At 41.2% G+C, this 12,568-nt stretch overlaps 2 long non-coding RNA genes across 2 annotated transcripts; one reads left to right on the forward strand and one right to left on the reverse strand.

The window, feature by feature from the left end:
* Positions 1–2,791: 2,791 nt before the first annotated feature.
* Positions 2,792–5,252, forward strand: LOC134444123 (uncharacterized). The gene is made up of 3 exons (XR_010033883.1): positions 2,792–3,403; positions 4,344–4,420; positions 4,848–5,252. It is a non-coding gene; the product is annotated as an uncharacterized LOC134444123 (long non-coding RNA).
* Positions 5,253–6,616: 1,364 nt separating this feature from the next.
* On the reverse strand, positions 6,617–11,624 carry LOC134444121 (uncharacterized). Its single transcript, XR_010033882.1, has 3 exons — positions 10,881–11,624; positions 9,853–9,931; positions 6,617–9,423 (listed from the first exon to the last, which is right to left on the reverse strand). It is a non-coding gene; the product is annotated as an uncharacterized LOC134444121 (long non-coding RNA).
* Between the last annotated feature and the right edge of the window lie 944 nt (positions 11,625–12,568).

Consider the following 12,568-nt stretch of genomic DNA (forward strand, 5'->3'; position numbering starts at 1 on the left):
CATGCAGGTGCAGTTCAACTGGAGCTGGCAGCCATTAAGGTGATCCGGCTTTAGTGAGGAATGCAAGGAATCCAGCCAGGTCAGGTCCTGTCACATAACAGCTCTTTAGTATGCACAGGGTGTGTGTGTGTGTGTGTGTGTGCGTGTGCGTGTGCGTGTGTATGTGTGTATTGTGTGTGCATGTGTCTATGAGCTGTCTTTTGATGTTTATTTACTCTGTCATCAGGGAGATTGATTGATTGATTGATTGATTGATTGATTGATTGATTGATTGATTGATTGATTGATTGATTGATTGACGGACGGATGGGAGTCGATGCCATGTGACATGTGACCAGGAGCGGAACTCTCAGGTTTTGTCGATGTCACCTGGAAGCCGACAGTCTGCTATGGGGAGGGATGAAGGGAGAGAGAGAGATAGACCGAGAGAGAAAAAGATGAATGGAAAGAGAGAGTGAGGGAGGGAAAGAGAGGAGGGGAGGGGCAGAGAGGGAGAGAGAGAAAGAGAAGGATGGAGAGGGAGGGAGACGGGTGGAGAGAAGGTGAGGGAGATGATGGAGGGAAGGGAAGAAAAAGAGAGAAAAAAAAGAGTAACCCACATCCCCACGTCCCGTGCCAAAAATAACATAGTGCTTTCCCCCTCTTCTGCAGTGGTGGAACGCACGGCGTGACTGTCATTTTTTTGGAGTTTTTTTTTTTTTTTTTGGGGGGGGGGTGAAACAAATGAGGTGGTTGAGGAGGGGGGTGAAGTGTGGTTGACGAGGGGATGGGGGTTGCTGGCTGAGAAGGGGGGGTGAGGATGGGGGTGGGGGGGAGTGAAAGAAAGAGGAGAAATATGAAATAAATGGAAGCCAGGCGTTACTAAATCTCTCAGAGTAGGTTCAGCGAGAGGACACACACACACAGATACACACACACACACACACACACACACACACACACACACACACACACACACACACACACACACACACGCCAAGGAAGCTGTTTGTTAGAGCATTTCACTATGACACCCAATTTTTGTCTTTCTGCCTTCTTTTTGTAGAAACCTGAATGTCGTCATTCACCCTGTCTCGCAACTCAATTTGCGGTCACTAGGGTTGTCTAGATTTGTATGCTAGCAATGGTGAAGCAGCTTAAAAAAAGTCCTGCTTCCGGTTCATGATCCGGATCACCACCAACTCAATCACCTGTTCCTTGGTCATTTCCAACAACTCCACAAAGTTTCAGCCAAATCCGATCACAAACAGACAGACAGACTGACAGACAGACAGACAGACAGACAGACAAACCAACGCGACCAAAAACATAACAACAACAACAACATCTAGCCACCTAATTAGGTACAATGGAATAGCTGGTGTTAATTAGTATAACTGGTTAGGTAGTGTTGTACTCACACCACAAATGTACTTTTACTTTCTATAGGCCTATATACAGGGCTGTGAGGCACTATAGTTTAAAGGTTTTCTGAGGCGAGACTCCCCATCAGGGTAGCTTGCCTCAAGATCCAACTTGTATATTTTGTGTGCACCCAGTATGCGCTGTAGAGCGTCCAAGAACCGCAGAGTGCCTGCGAGGCTTTTGGCTGCAGGCAGAGCCCCGGCCCATGGTGTGGCTTCCAGGCAACATGGGGAAAACAGCAAGGGCTCCTCTTCAGTACTGCATGCATTATGGCACACAACCTAGAAGTGTAAACAACCAACATGTACTAAGGCCTTCACCCCTTAGCGCAGCACTATGGGTCTCTGTATGTCATGGCAATGTAGTTATGATGTAGTTAAGCATTGTCAGCACGTGAATAGGGTCGCCGGCGACCCCTGCTGTAGTAAGAGGCTACGCAACATGGCACAGAATAGGTTTAGGCATTGTTTTGGTCAGGGCACATTTTCGCCATCTCCCTTGCTTGTTTGGCTGTCCTTGGCAAAAGTAAAGTGGCAGAAATGTTGCTTTGGTGACAGGTTAGGGTTAGGCATGGTTTTGGTCAGGGCAATGCAGAGCATTGTCGCGTTTAGCAACAGGAATTTGCAGTAGCAACAGAAATTTGGCGCGGCAAAAGAAGCATGGTAGTGATCTTGCCGGTAGGATAAGACCAGCAAAGATCACGCAGTGGACCAAGACGCTGTAGATCACTCGCACCATGTATGGATGGTTGTCCATTCGGTAGACATTACAGTCAAAAAGAAGCTAGGAAAAAAAAGAAGTAGACTATAGACCCACATACAATAGCAGCAGTGGTGTAGTCTACGTAGAACGCAGGTATACGGAGTATACACACTTCTAAATTTTAGGGGCTTCAGTATACCCATGTGAGGAGTTGATCTCCCCTCTCCTCACTGCTTCGCTGTGAACTCTTATAAGAGTAGCGTTTTGCAAGGTTCTCGCAGGTGCCTTGGTTACGGTGGCGCAAGCAAAGTGCAACGCGGATTTCATATTTATATATACTGACTCGCATACACTCACGAAATGCACCAGGACTTTGATGGACAACTGCAATGATTGTGGACAATGTTTTGTGGTTCATGTGAATTTTGGCAACATGTCAACACTTGGGGAAAGTTTGTGAACTTGTGGGGAGAAACGGGGAAGTGCTTGGAGGCGGCGCCATTGCAACAGCCTCGCAGTTTGGCGTTTTCACACACACAACCTATGGAGAGAGATCAGTATCATTATTAAGAAATGAATGTCACACCACTCACCAATATATTTCGTGATCCACAAACAAATGTAATAACATTCGCAAATATAATTCATATATTTCGTGATCCACAAACAAATGTAACAACATTCACAAATATAATTCATGATGCACAAATGAATGTAACCCCATTCACAAATGCCAGCGCAGTTCTATTAATTTGCAAACCGGTCTACATATATTCGCAAGCCCTATACATATTTGTGACTTCCATTGTATTTGTGTGTGGATTTTTGAGACTGTCCTGACGGTATTTGACACACAAATGTGCTCAGCCAATCACATCAGCCGGCGTTCGAGCGTAAGGTTGAAGACATTGCGCTTCTATTACGCAGAGCAGGCTACTAGTGCGAAGCCACCATAGATCTGTATAAATAACTGGAAGTAGAGCCATTACTGAAGTGCTCCCTGACGTAAACTCGGAAGCGTATGAAGTTACTGACTTTCACATCATCTTTGTACAAATATGTCTGGATCTGGACTAACGTGTGCCGTAATCGGATGTAACAATAACAGCAGAAAGCTAAAAATGTGGAAAAAGAGCGTATGTGCGCTTCATAGTCCACAGTTTAAAGAGGATTGTCCATGTTGTGTGCCCTACGGTGTACACCGCTTCCCCGGCCGTGCTGAGGATGAAGACATTCGCAAGATGTGGATTAAAAACGTACACCGAAAGGACTTTGCCCCCAAAACAAGTATTCAAGGGTATGTATTTTTATTTCTAGGTGGTTAGTGTAGTTAAGTATTGTAAGCCAGTGTCTATGTAAACTGGTGGCAACAATTATTTAGCTTGGCTAGCTAACACTAGTTACTATTATTTAGCATTCTTTCATTAATACCTAAGTTTCCCCAGGATTGGGAAGAGCACCATGAGCCCCATGGTTATCTGTGCTGTGTGTCATGGTACATTTGTGTGCTTATTTTCGATTATTTGTGTATGTGTGCCCTTTGAAATGAAAATGTGACCCTGGCAACTTAGCTAATTATTTTGTTATGCTAGCGGAGTTTTGGCAAGGCTAGCCAGGTTACACTGACTTTAATAAGAAGTCAGGCTAGGTTTTGGTAGCACCATGAGCCCCATGGTTATCTGTGCTGTGTGCCATGGTACATTTCTGTGTTTATTTACGATTATTTGTGTATGTGTGCCCTTTGAAATGGAAATGTGACCCTGGCAATTTAGCTAATTCTTTTGTTATGCTAGCGGAGTTTTGGCAAAGCTAGCCAGGTTGTGTGACTGACTTTAATAAGAAGTCAGGCTAGGTTTTGGTAGCTTTTGTTTTGTCCATAACCTACCCCAATTTTATTTTCATCTCATAAATCGACCAGCATGTTTGTATTTGTAATAATGTTTGCCATTCTATTGGAAATAAAGTGGTGGGGACAAGCTAGGTTCATCTCAAAAGTGGTAGGCCTATGGACATGTCCCCCAACACCCAGACTGAAAATTACACCCAGACTGAAAATAACCCTTCCTCAACAAAAGATAATTTTCGCTATCCAACCTCAGTGTACATGTCTTGCTTTGTCCTGTATTTTGTCTAATGTCTGTGAGAATGACTGCAGCCATGGCAAAGATAATTTTCTGTTTCATGTGTAACAGCCAATTATATATTTTTTTATCTCATCTTATTCCCACCCTCCTTAGGTGTGTGGAGTACACTTCCCTGACGGCAGACCAACGCAGGAACACCCATATCCCATAATATGGGATATGAATATAGTGTAAGTTTACATGTATATAACAAATAACTTAAGTGCTTTTTTCTTAATTACCTTAACCATATGTTGTTAAAGTACTTTTGGAGCGATTTGCCTCCAGACGTTAGACTCTCTCCCATCTGCCACTACTTTTTAATCTAGGCTAAAATAAAAATAAAAAATAAAAATAAAAAAGACACACACACATTTTCTTAACTTAGTTCTTGACTCTTAGTTGTTATGCTTTCTCTCCTTAAGCCACTGCTTTTATGTACCTAAATTGCCTTTCAACACTTGTGTCTTATTATTCCATGCAAGAGTTTACATCTGCTAATTGTAATATAAAGCAATGTGAAGTGAGATTTAAAGTGTTCTGTAGGACAGTGGCGTTGTAATTAACTGTTTTTAAAAGCTGTTGGTGTTTTTTGTTCCTTCTTATATTTATTCTCAGAAAGCACCGTCATGTGGAAGACCACCCCAAAGAGGAGATGTCTCCAGCCCCCAACAGAGAGACCATGTGATGAGCCTCCTGTGACAGATTCTGACACCGAAGTAGGGCATAGCTTGGAGGATAGTCTGTCTCCACACCAATGTGATGTTGGCACTCAGTGGCCAGAGCGTAGTGATCATGATTGTTGTTCGATGAAGTCAACAAAAGATGCAAGCACACAAACCGATCCTACACCATCACTGTCAGATCATGACATGGATGATAAAGTGTCAAAACTTTACACTGGACTAGACATCATCAGCTTTTGGCAACTTTTGAACACCATCATTGGCTTTCTTCCACAGTCGAAGACGTTCAAATTACCAGTCCATGAACAGCTAAGTGCTGGTCCTAATGAGGCTTCGGCTTGGCCTGTGATATGTCCGCAATGTGGAGAGCAACACTTGCCAATTTCACAAGGGAAAATCTTATTTTTTGGCTCCCTCGAGACACTCTGAATAGAGTAAGACCCTCAAGTTTTCTTGAACACTATCCCAATGCAACATGCATCATAGATTGCACTGAAATATTTGTCCAAAGACCGAAGAACTTGGGGAAAAGAGCAAAAACATACAGCAACTATAAGCATCACAACACCTACAAAGTCCTCTATTGCATAGCCCCCAATGGTTTTGTGATGTATGTGTCAAAACTGTTTGGTGGCAGAGCTAGTGACACTTTTATCTTAAACTGTGGATTTCTGGTGATCAGATTTTGACAGACCGGGGATTCACAATTGGAGATGTTCTTCCTCCAGGAGTGACATTGGCTATTCCAGCATTTACACGTGGATGTACACAACTATCAGAACATGAAGTCACAGGAACCCGCCGTCTCGCCAATGTCCGAATTCATGTTGAACGTGCAATAAGAAGGTTAAAATGCTTCAAAATTTTGAGTAATGTAATTCCAGGTTGATTAAAACATGTTGATGACATTTTGACTATTTGTGCAGGCCTGTGTAACCTTCTTGAAATCTTACAAACATGTTTGGCATACACTACACTTGTCCCTGTCTGTAGGCCTACATGTCAGCATCATCTTCCAACTTGTCAGCGATACTATGCCCAAGATATTTTGTACTGCTTGACACACAGTGATTGCCCTGACAGGTAAAACGTTGGAAAGACTTAAGATCCTGAACATAACCAAGGTTCCCATGGGTCATGGAATTTCTGGAATATCATGGAATTTCATAAAAGTTTTTCCAGTCATGGAAAGTCATGGAATTTGAAAATTTTGAATGCACAGTCATGGAATATCATGGAATTTTCTTAACAGCTGTTTAGAAGCAAAAACCTTTTTGTTTGGCGTATAACATTGTTTCTCACTGATTATACTTCATCGCTTCGCCACAGACGGTTTGGTTTCGCACTGTAATGTGCAACATTGTAGAATGCAATGAGCCCACTGAACTCGAGGGGTGAAGATAATCTTCAGTTTTTACACTTTTTAAAACGTTTGAACGTCTTTTTTTTACGGAAGTGGTCATGGAAATTCAGCTTTTTTGGTTCTGGAAAGTCATGGAAAATCATGGAATTTTATATCTGAATTAGAGTGGGAACCCTGATAACACTTTTTTGCATTGTACTGTAGGCCTACATCAAACTCAACCCCATACTCAGAGCACACATTCAGAAGTTGCTGAAACTCAACAGCGCCGGGGGACATGGGCCTAATAGCCAGATCATCAAATGGTTGAAAACAGTGCATGTGTTTTATTGTCTGTGTCTAAATCTCGTCATACATCCAGTGCGTTTTGTTTTTTTTAACAGACGTGTTTTCACAATGACACTCTGAGAATTTACTTTTGAACAAAGTGTCTTGTGTATAAAATGGTGTGCAGACAGCCGGAGTGTGTGTGTTGCGTAAAGGAACAAGTGCTTTGCAAAGCTGGTATGAAAGTGTAATGCTAGACTTTTGATTAAGGTAAAGCAGCATGTGTTATAGTACCAACAACTGAACAATATGCTACTTTGGTCATCAGCCTTTAGTGTTTAAGCAGTAGCCTAGGCAAAAACTGTAACAAAGTAAAAACAAAACAAAGAAAATATAACTGCCGAATGAATTAAGAACCTGAATTATCACCAGCATTTGACCGGTTGTTAATTTAAAACCAGGCATGCATATGTATCTATATCTATCTTTAGAAATTAGGCCTACGTTAACAACAGGGAATCTTTATCTTTTCAGGTCAAGGTGGCCGCCTTGGCAATAGGGAAACTCTCTCTCTCTAGGCTAGGCCTGATCAGAAAGCAAGGTGTGTGTGTGTGTGTGTGTGTTTTTTTTTTTTAAAAAAAAACCTCTGTCATTAAAGGGACACTGCAAGATTTATAGTTGTTTATTTCCAGAATTCATGCTACTCATTCACTAATGTTACCTTTTTCATGAATACTTACCACCACCATCAAATTCTAAGTATTCATTATGACTGGAAAAATTGCACTTTTCATACATACAAAGGGGGATCTCCTCCATCATTGTCCGCCATTTTGAATTTCCAGAAATAGCCATTTTTAGCTGCAAAAAGGACTGTACTTGGGCCATAACAGAAAATCTGAGTTTATTATTTAGTAAACTATCATGAAAAGATCAAATTTGGCAATAGGCAACCCAGTTACAATGAGCAGCATAGTTGCAGTACCCTTTTTGACCATTTCCTGCACAGTGTCCCTCTAACTGATAAAATAAAGCCTTGTTGGCCTCAACATGTCATTAATTTCACCATGTAAATCGTGCCTTGCAAGAACTGATATTTTGAGGCAGTGTTAAGACAGTGGGTTGCACCAGCTGATTGCTTAGGCTACTTAACCACAGCCCTTTTAGAAGACATCACCTCCCGTCCTCTCCTTGTGGTAGCGTCTCCAGCAATAAGTAAGGATTTGGCGCCCCTTAGTGGCAAGCTGTGCACCCAGCGATGAACAAACAGACAGACTGCAAAACTCAATCACATATTATGTGGCAGAGGTAATGATAAAAATGATGTCTGGTATAGTCAGGAGGTAATGAAAAAAAGCCAGTATAACATTTCCCAATCAATATAAGGGGGATAATGATTAATTAAATTGAATGTGTGACAGTGGCACCAGCTCTCTGTTAAGACTGGACACCACAGGTCAGCTCCTGTGTCTATTCCACAACACACTGCAGCAAGATTTTACATTACATTACATTTCACTTAGCTGACGCTTTCATTTGTTCAAAGCGACTTACAACTATTATTTTTCAGGGTATTGGTTACAGTCCCTGGAGTAATGTGGGGTTAGGTGACTTGCTCAAGGGCACTTCAGCCATGGATGGAGGTGTAGGGAGAGGTCGTGGGGGATTCGAACCAGCAACCCCTAGATTGAAAGACCAACTCTCTAACCACTAGGCCAGGGGTGTCAAACTCAAACTCACAGAGGGCCAAAATACAAATCTGGAACAAAGTCGCGGGCCAAACTCAATATTTACAACGGCCTAAAATTGTGCAAACACACTTAATCTCATAATTAAATTTCACAAACAGATTCCCATCGTTGTTCAAATGTGCCTGCAGATACTCTGTTGCAGTAGTGTGAGCTGTTTTACTGGCCTATGCCCAGCCCACTCATATTTTTTTTGACACATTACATTTTATGTTCAGGTCTTATGCTATATATTAATGGTGTATGTGGGCCAACTGTAATACACATTTGAAATGATCTTACGGGCCAAATGAAATGACTCTGCGGGCCAGATTTGGCCCCCGGGCCTGAGTTTGACATCCCTGCACTAGGCCATGGCTGCCCAGATTTCTCACAAAGAGCTGCATTGAAATGACATTAAGAACATTAGTGATTAATAACAAGTTGCCTAGTAAAAAACACACCAGCAAGAGTCATTTAGTGTATGGGGCCATTTGTAAAGTGGACCAATGTAAGGTGTGTGTCAAATTTGAACAACCACCACCCCCCACCTGCAACTACAATGCTGCAGTTGGATATTGAGCACAAGTAGCTAGGTTGTTTTTCAGTTCAGCACATATAAAAAAAACACCATCAAGTAAGCACACAGTATTGAACTATATTAAATTCACTATCTGTATGCATTTTAATAACTGTGTAAATAAACAATTCAAAACCGCCAGGTTAATTCATTTTTCTTTAGCATTTAAGCCTACAGTATACGGTATGTCATACCTTTGTCAGGTGCACTGATTCTCATTGATATGATTAGATTAGATAAAACTTAATTGTCTGTTACACCCATGAAAAAGAAAATTGTCTTTGGCGTGGCTTCAGTGATTCTCACAGACATTAGACAAGGCTTGACCAAAAAAAAAAAAGACAAGACCACACAATACATGCATGCTGCAGCTGGACAGTTCATCTCTTGTTCAGTATGGTCACAGCTGAGGGGATGAAGGATTTCTTGAAAGATGATAGATATATACATATAACTGAACCAAGTGTTTCTACACCGTATTGAACAATAATCCTCTCAACATTAATCCAAGTCTCTCTGTTGGGGGCTGGAGACATCTCTTTGGGGGTGGTCTTCCACATGATGGTGCTTTCTGAGAATAAATATAAGAAGGAACAAAAAACACCAACAGCTTTTAAAAACAGTTAATTACAACGCCACTGTCCTACAGAACACTTTAAATCTCACTTCACATTGCATTATATTACAATTAGCAGATGTAGACTCTTGCATGGAATAATAAGACACAAGTGTTGAAAGGCAATGTAGGTACATAAAAGCAGTGCCTTAAGGAGAGAAAGCATAACAACTAAGAGTCAAGAACTAAGTTAAGAAAATGTGTGTGTGTGTTTTTTTTATTTTTATTTTTTATTTTTATTTTAGCCTAGATTAAAAAGTAGTGGCAGATGGGAGAGAGTCTAACGTCTGGAGGCAAATCGCTCCAAAAGTACTTTAACAACATATGGTTAAGGTAATTAAGAAAAAAACACCTAAGTTATTTGTTATATACATGTAAACTTACACTATATTCATATCCCATATTATGGGATATGGGTGTTCCTGCGTTGGTCTGCCGTCAGGGAAGTGTACTCCGCACACACCTAAGGAGGGTGGGAATAAGATGAGATAAAAAAATATATATAATTGGCTGTTACACATGAAACAGAAAATTATCTTTGCCATGGCTGCAGTCATTCTCACAGACATTAGACAAAATACAGGACAAAGCAAGACATGTACACTGAGGTTGGATAGCGAAAATTATCTTTTGTTGAGGAAGGGTTATTTTCAGTCTGGGTGTAATTTTCAGTCTGGGTGTTGGGGACATGTCCATAGGCCTACCACGTTTGAGATGAACCTAGCTTGTCCCCACCACTTTATTTCCAATAGAATGGCAAACATTATTACAAATACAAACATGCTGGTCGATTTATGAGATGAAAATAAAATTGGGCTAGGTTATGGACAAAACAAAAGCTACCAAAACCTAGCCTGACTTCTTATTAAAGTCAGTCACACAACCTGGCTAGCTTTGCCAAAACTCCGCTAGCATAACAAAAGAATTAGCTAAATTGCCAGGGTCACATTTCCATTTCAAAGGGCACACATACACAAATAATCGTAAATAAACACAGAAATGTACCATGGCACACAGCACAGATAACCATGGGGCTCATGGTGCTACCAAAACCTAGCCTGACTTCTTATTAAAGTCAGTGTAACCTGGCTAGCCTTGCCAAAACTCCGCTAGCATAACAAAATAATTAGCTAAGTTGCCAGGGTCACATTTTCATTTCAAAGGGCACACATACACAAATAATCGAAAATAAGCACACAAATGTACCATGACACACAGCACAGATAACCATGGGGCTCATGGTGCTCTTCCCACTCCTGGGGAAACTTAGGTATTAATGAAAGAATGCTAAATAATAGTAACTAGAATTAGCTAGCCAAGCTATTAAATAATTGTTGCCACCAGTTTATGTTACATAGACACTGGCTTACAATACTTAACTACACTAACCACCTAGAAATAAGAATACATACCCTTGAATACTTGTTTGGGGGCAAAGTCCTTTCGGTGTACGTTTTTAATCCACATCTTGCGAATGTCTTCATCCTCAGCACGGCCGGGGAAGCGGTGTACACCGTAGGGCACACAACAAGGACAATCCTCTTTAAACTGTGGACTATGAAGCGCACATACGCTCTTTTTCCACATTTTTAGCTTTCTGCTGTTATTGTGACATCCGATTACGGCACACGTTAGTCCAGATCCAGACATATTTGTACAAAGATGATGTGAAAGTCAGTAACTTCATACGCTTCCGAGTTTACGTCAGGGAGCACTTCAGTAATGGCTCTACTTCCAGTTATTTATACAGATCTATGGTGGCTTAGCACTAGTAGCCTTCTCTGCGTAATAGAAGCGCAATGTCTTCAACCTTACGCTCGAACGCCGGCTGATGTGATTGGCTGAGCACATTTGTGTGTCAAATACCGTCAGGACAGTCTCAAAAATCCACACACAAATACAATGGAAGTCACAAATATGTATAGGGCTTGCGAATATATGTAGACCGGTTTGCAAATTAATAGAACTGCGCTGGCATTTGTGAATGGGGTTACATTCATTTGTGCATCATGAATTATATTTGTGAATGTTGTTACATTTGTTTGTGGATCATGAAATGTATGAATTATATTTGCGAATGTTATTACATTTGTTTGTGGATCACGAAATATATTGGTGAGTGGTGTGACATTCATTTCTTAATAATGATACTGATCTCTCTCCATACACAACCCGACAGTGAAACTCACTCATGTATCATTTCTCCCGTCTGCCACAAAGTAACTTTTACACCATCTTTGACACGTAGTAAGGGCCCTACTACCATGTCTCATTTTCCACACATTTTCCACTGTTAATTTCCCCATAGTCTCGAACACAAACATTACCAACTTACCTGTCTGCCGCCTCCAGCACAACTGCCGTGTGAAACGCGAGCGCTGGGAGAGGAGGGGTTTTCTCTCCAGCCTCGGAACTGTGGGAGCGCGCATTTTGAACATTGGGGGGAATGTGTGCATTGTGCAGCTATCTGTATGTTTATTTTCTTTTTGTTAATTTGTTATGATTCTATTATGGTGGTGGATAATCGCGATTATGTTTATTTTGGTTTAGAGGGGTTTATTGTTTATGTAAATACTTTTCTTTGATATACTTACCTGTTAATGGGAAATGGGGTGAGCCACTCGGCTCTGATTGGCTAATTTAGAAGGGAGAGGTTTCCTTTTTAAACAGGGCCTCATTTCTGTTCAGGAGGGCCATGGGGTAGGAGCTAAATGCTGTGCTGCTATTCTGGAAAGTGAGTACAATGCTATGCTGACCTGTTTTTGCTAAAGGCTATTGTTTTTTTGTGCTTGTGAGTAACCAGAGGCTACGAGCTAATAGCAAATAGCACTGCATTTTTGTTGGACATTTATTCAGTTTATTTTTGATTATTTTTGGATTATTTTTCATCACTTATTTTTTGGACTGTTTTTGCATTGCACCCCATGTGGGTATTCTTGGAACTGCGCACATTTTTAAAATAAATCACAAACTATTTTTGTACGTCTTGCCTCCTGAGCCTCCTTCCACCTCCAAGTGTCCAGCCTTGCCTCACCCGTACCCAGGGTACCGCTAGCCCATTCACATTTGGTGTCAGAAGTGTTGGGTGTTACGCCTTTTT

Source organism: Engraulis encrasicolus, unplaced genomic scaffold (genome assembly GCF_034702125.1).
Source record: "Engraulis encrasicolus isolate BLACKSEA-1 unplaced genomic scaffold, IST_EnEncr_1.0 scaffold_462_np1212, whole genome shotgun sequence".
Taxonomy (NCBI): domain Eukaryota; kingdom Metazoa; phylum Chordata; class Actinopteri; order Clupeiformes; family Engraulidae; genus Engraulis; species Engraulis encrasicolus.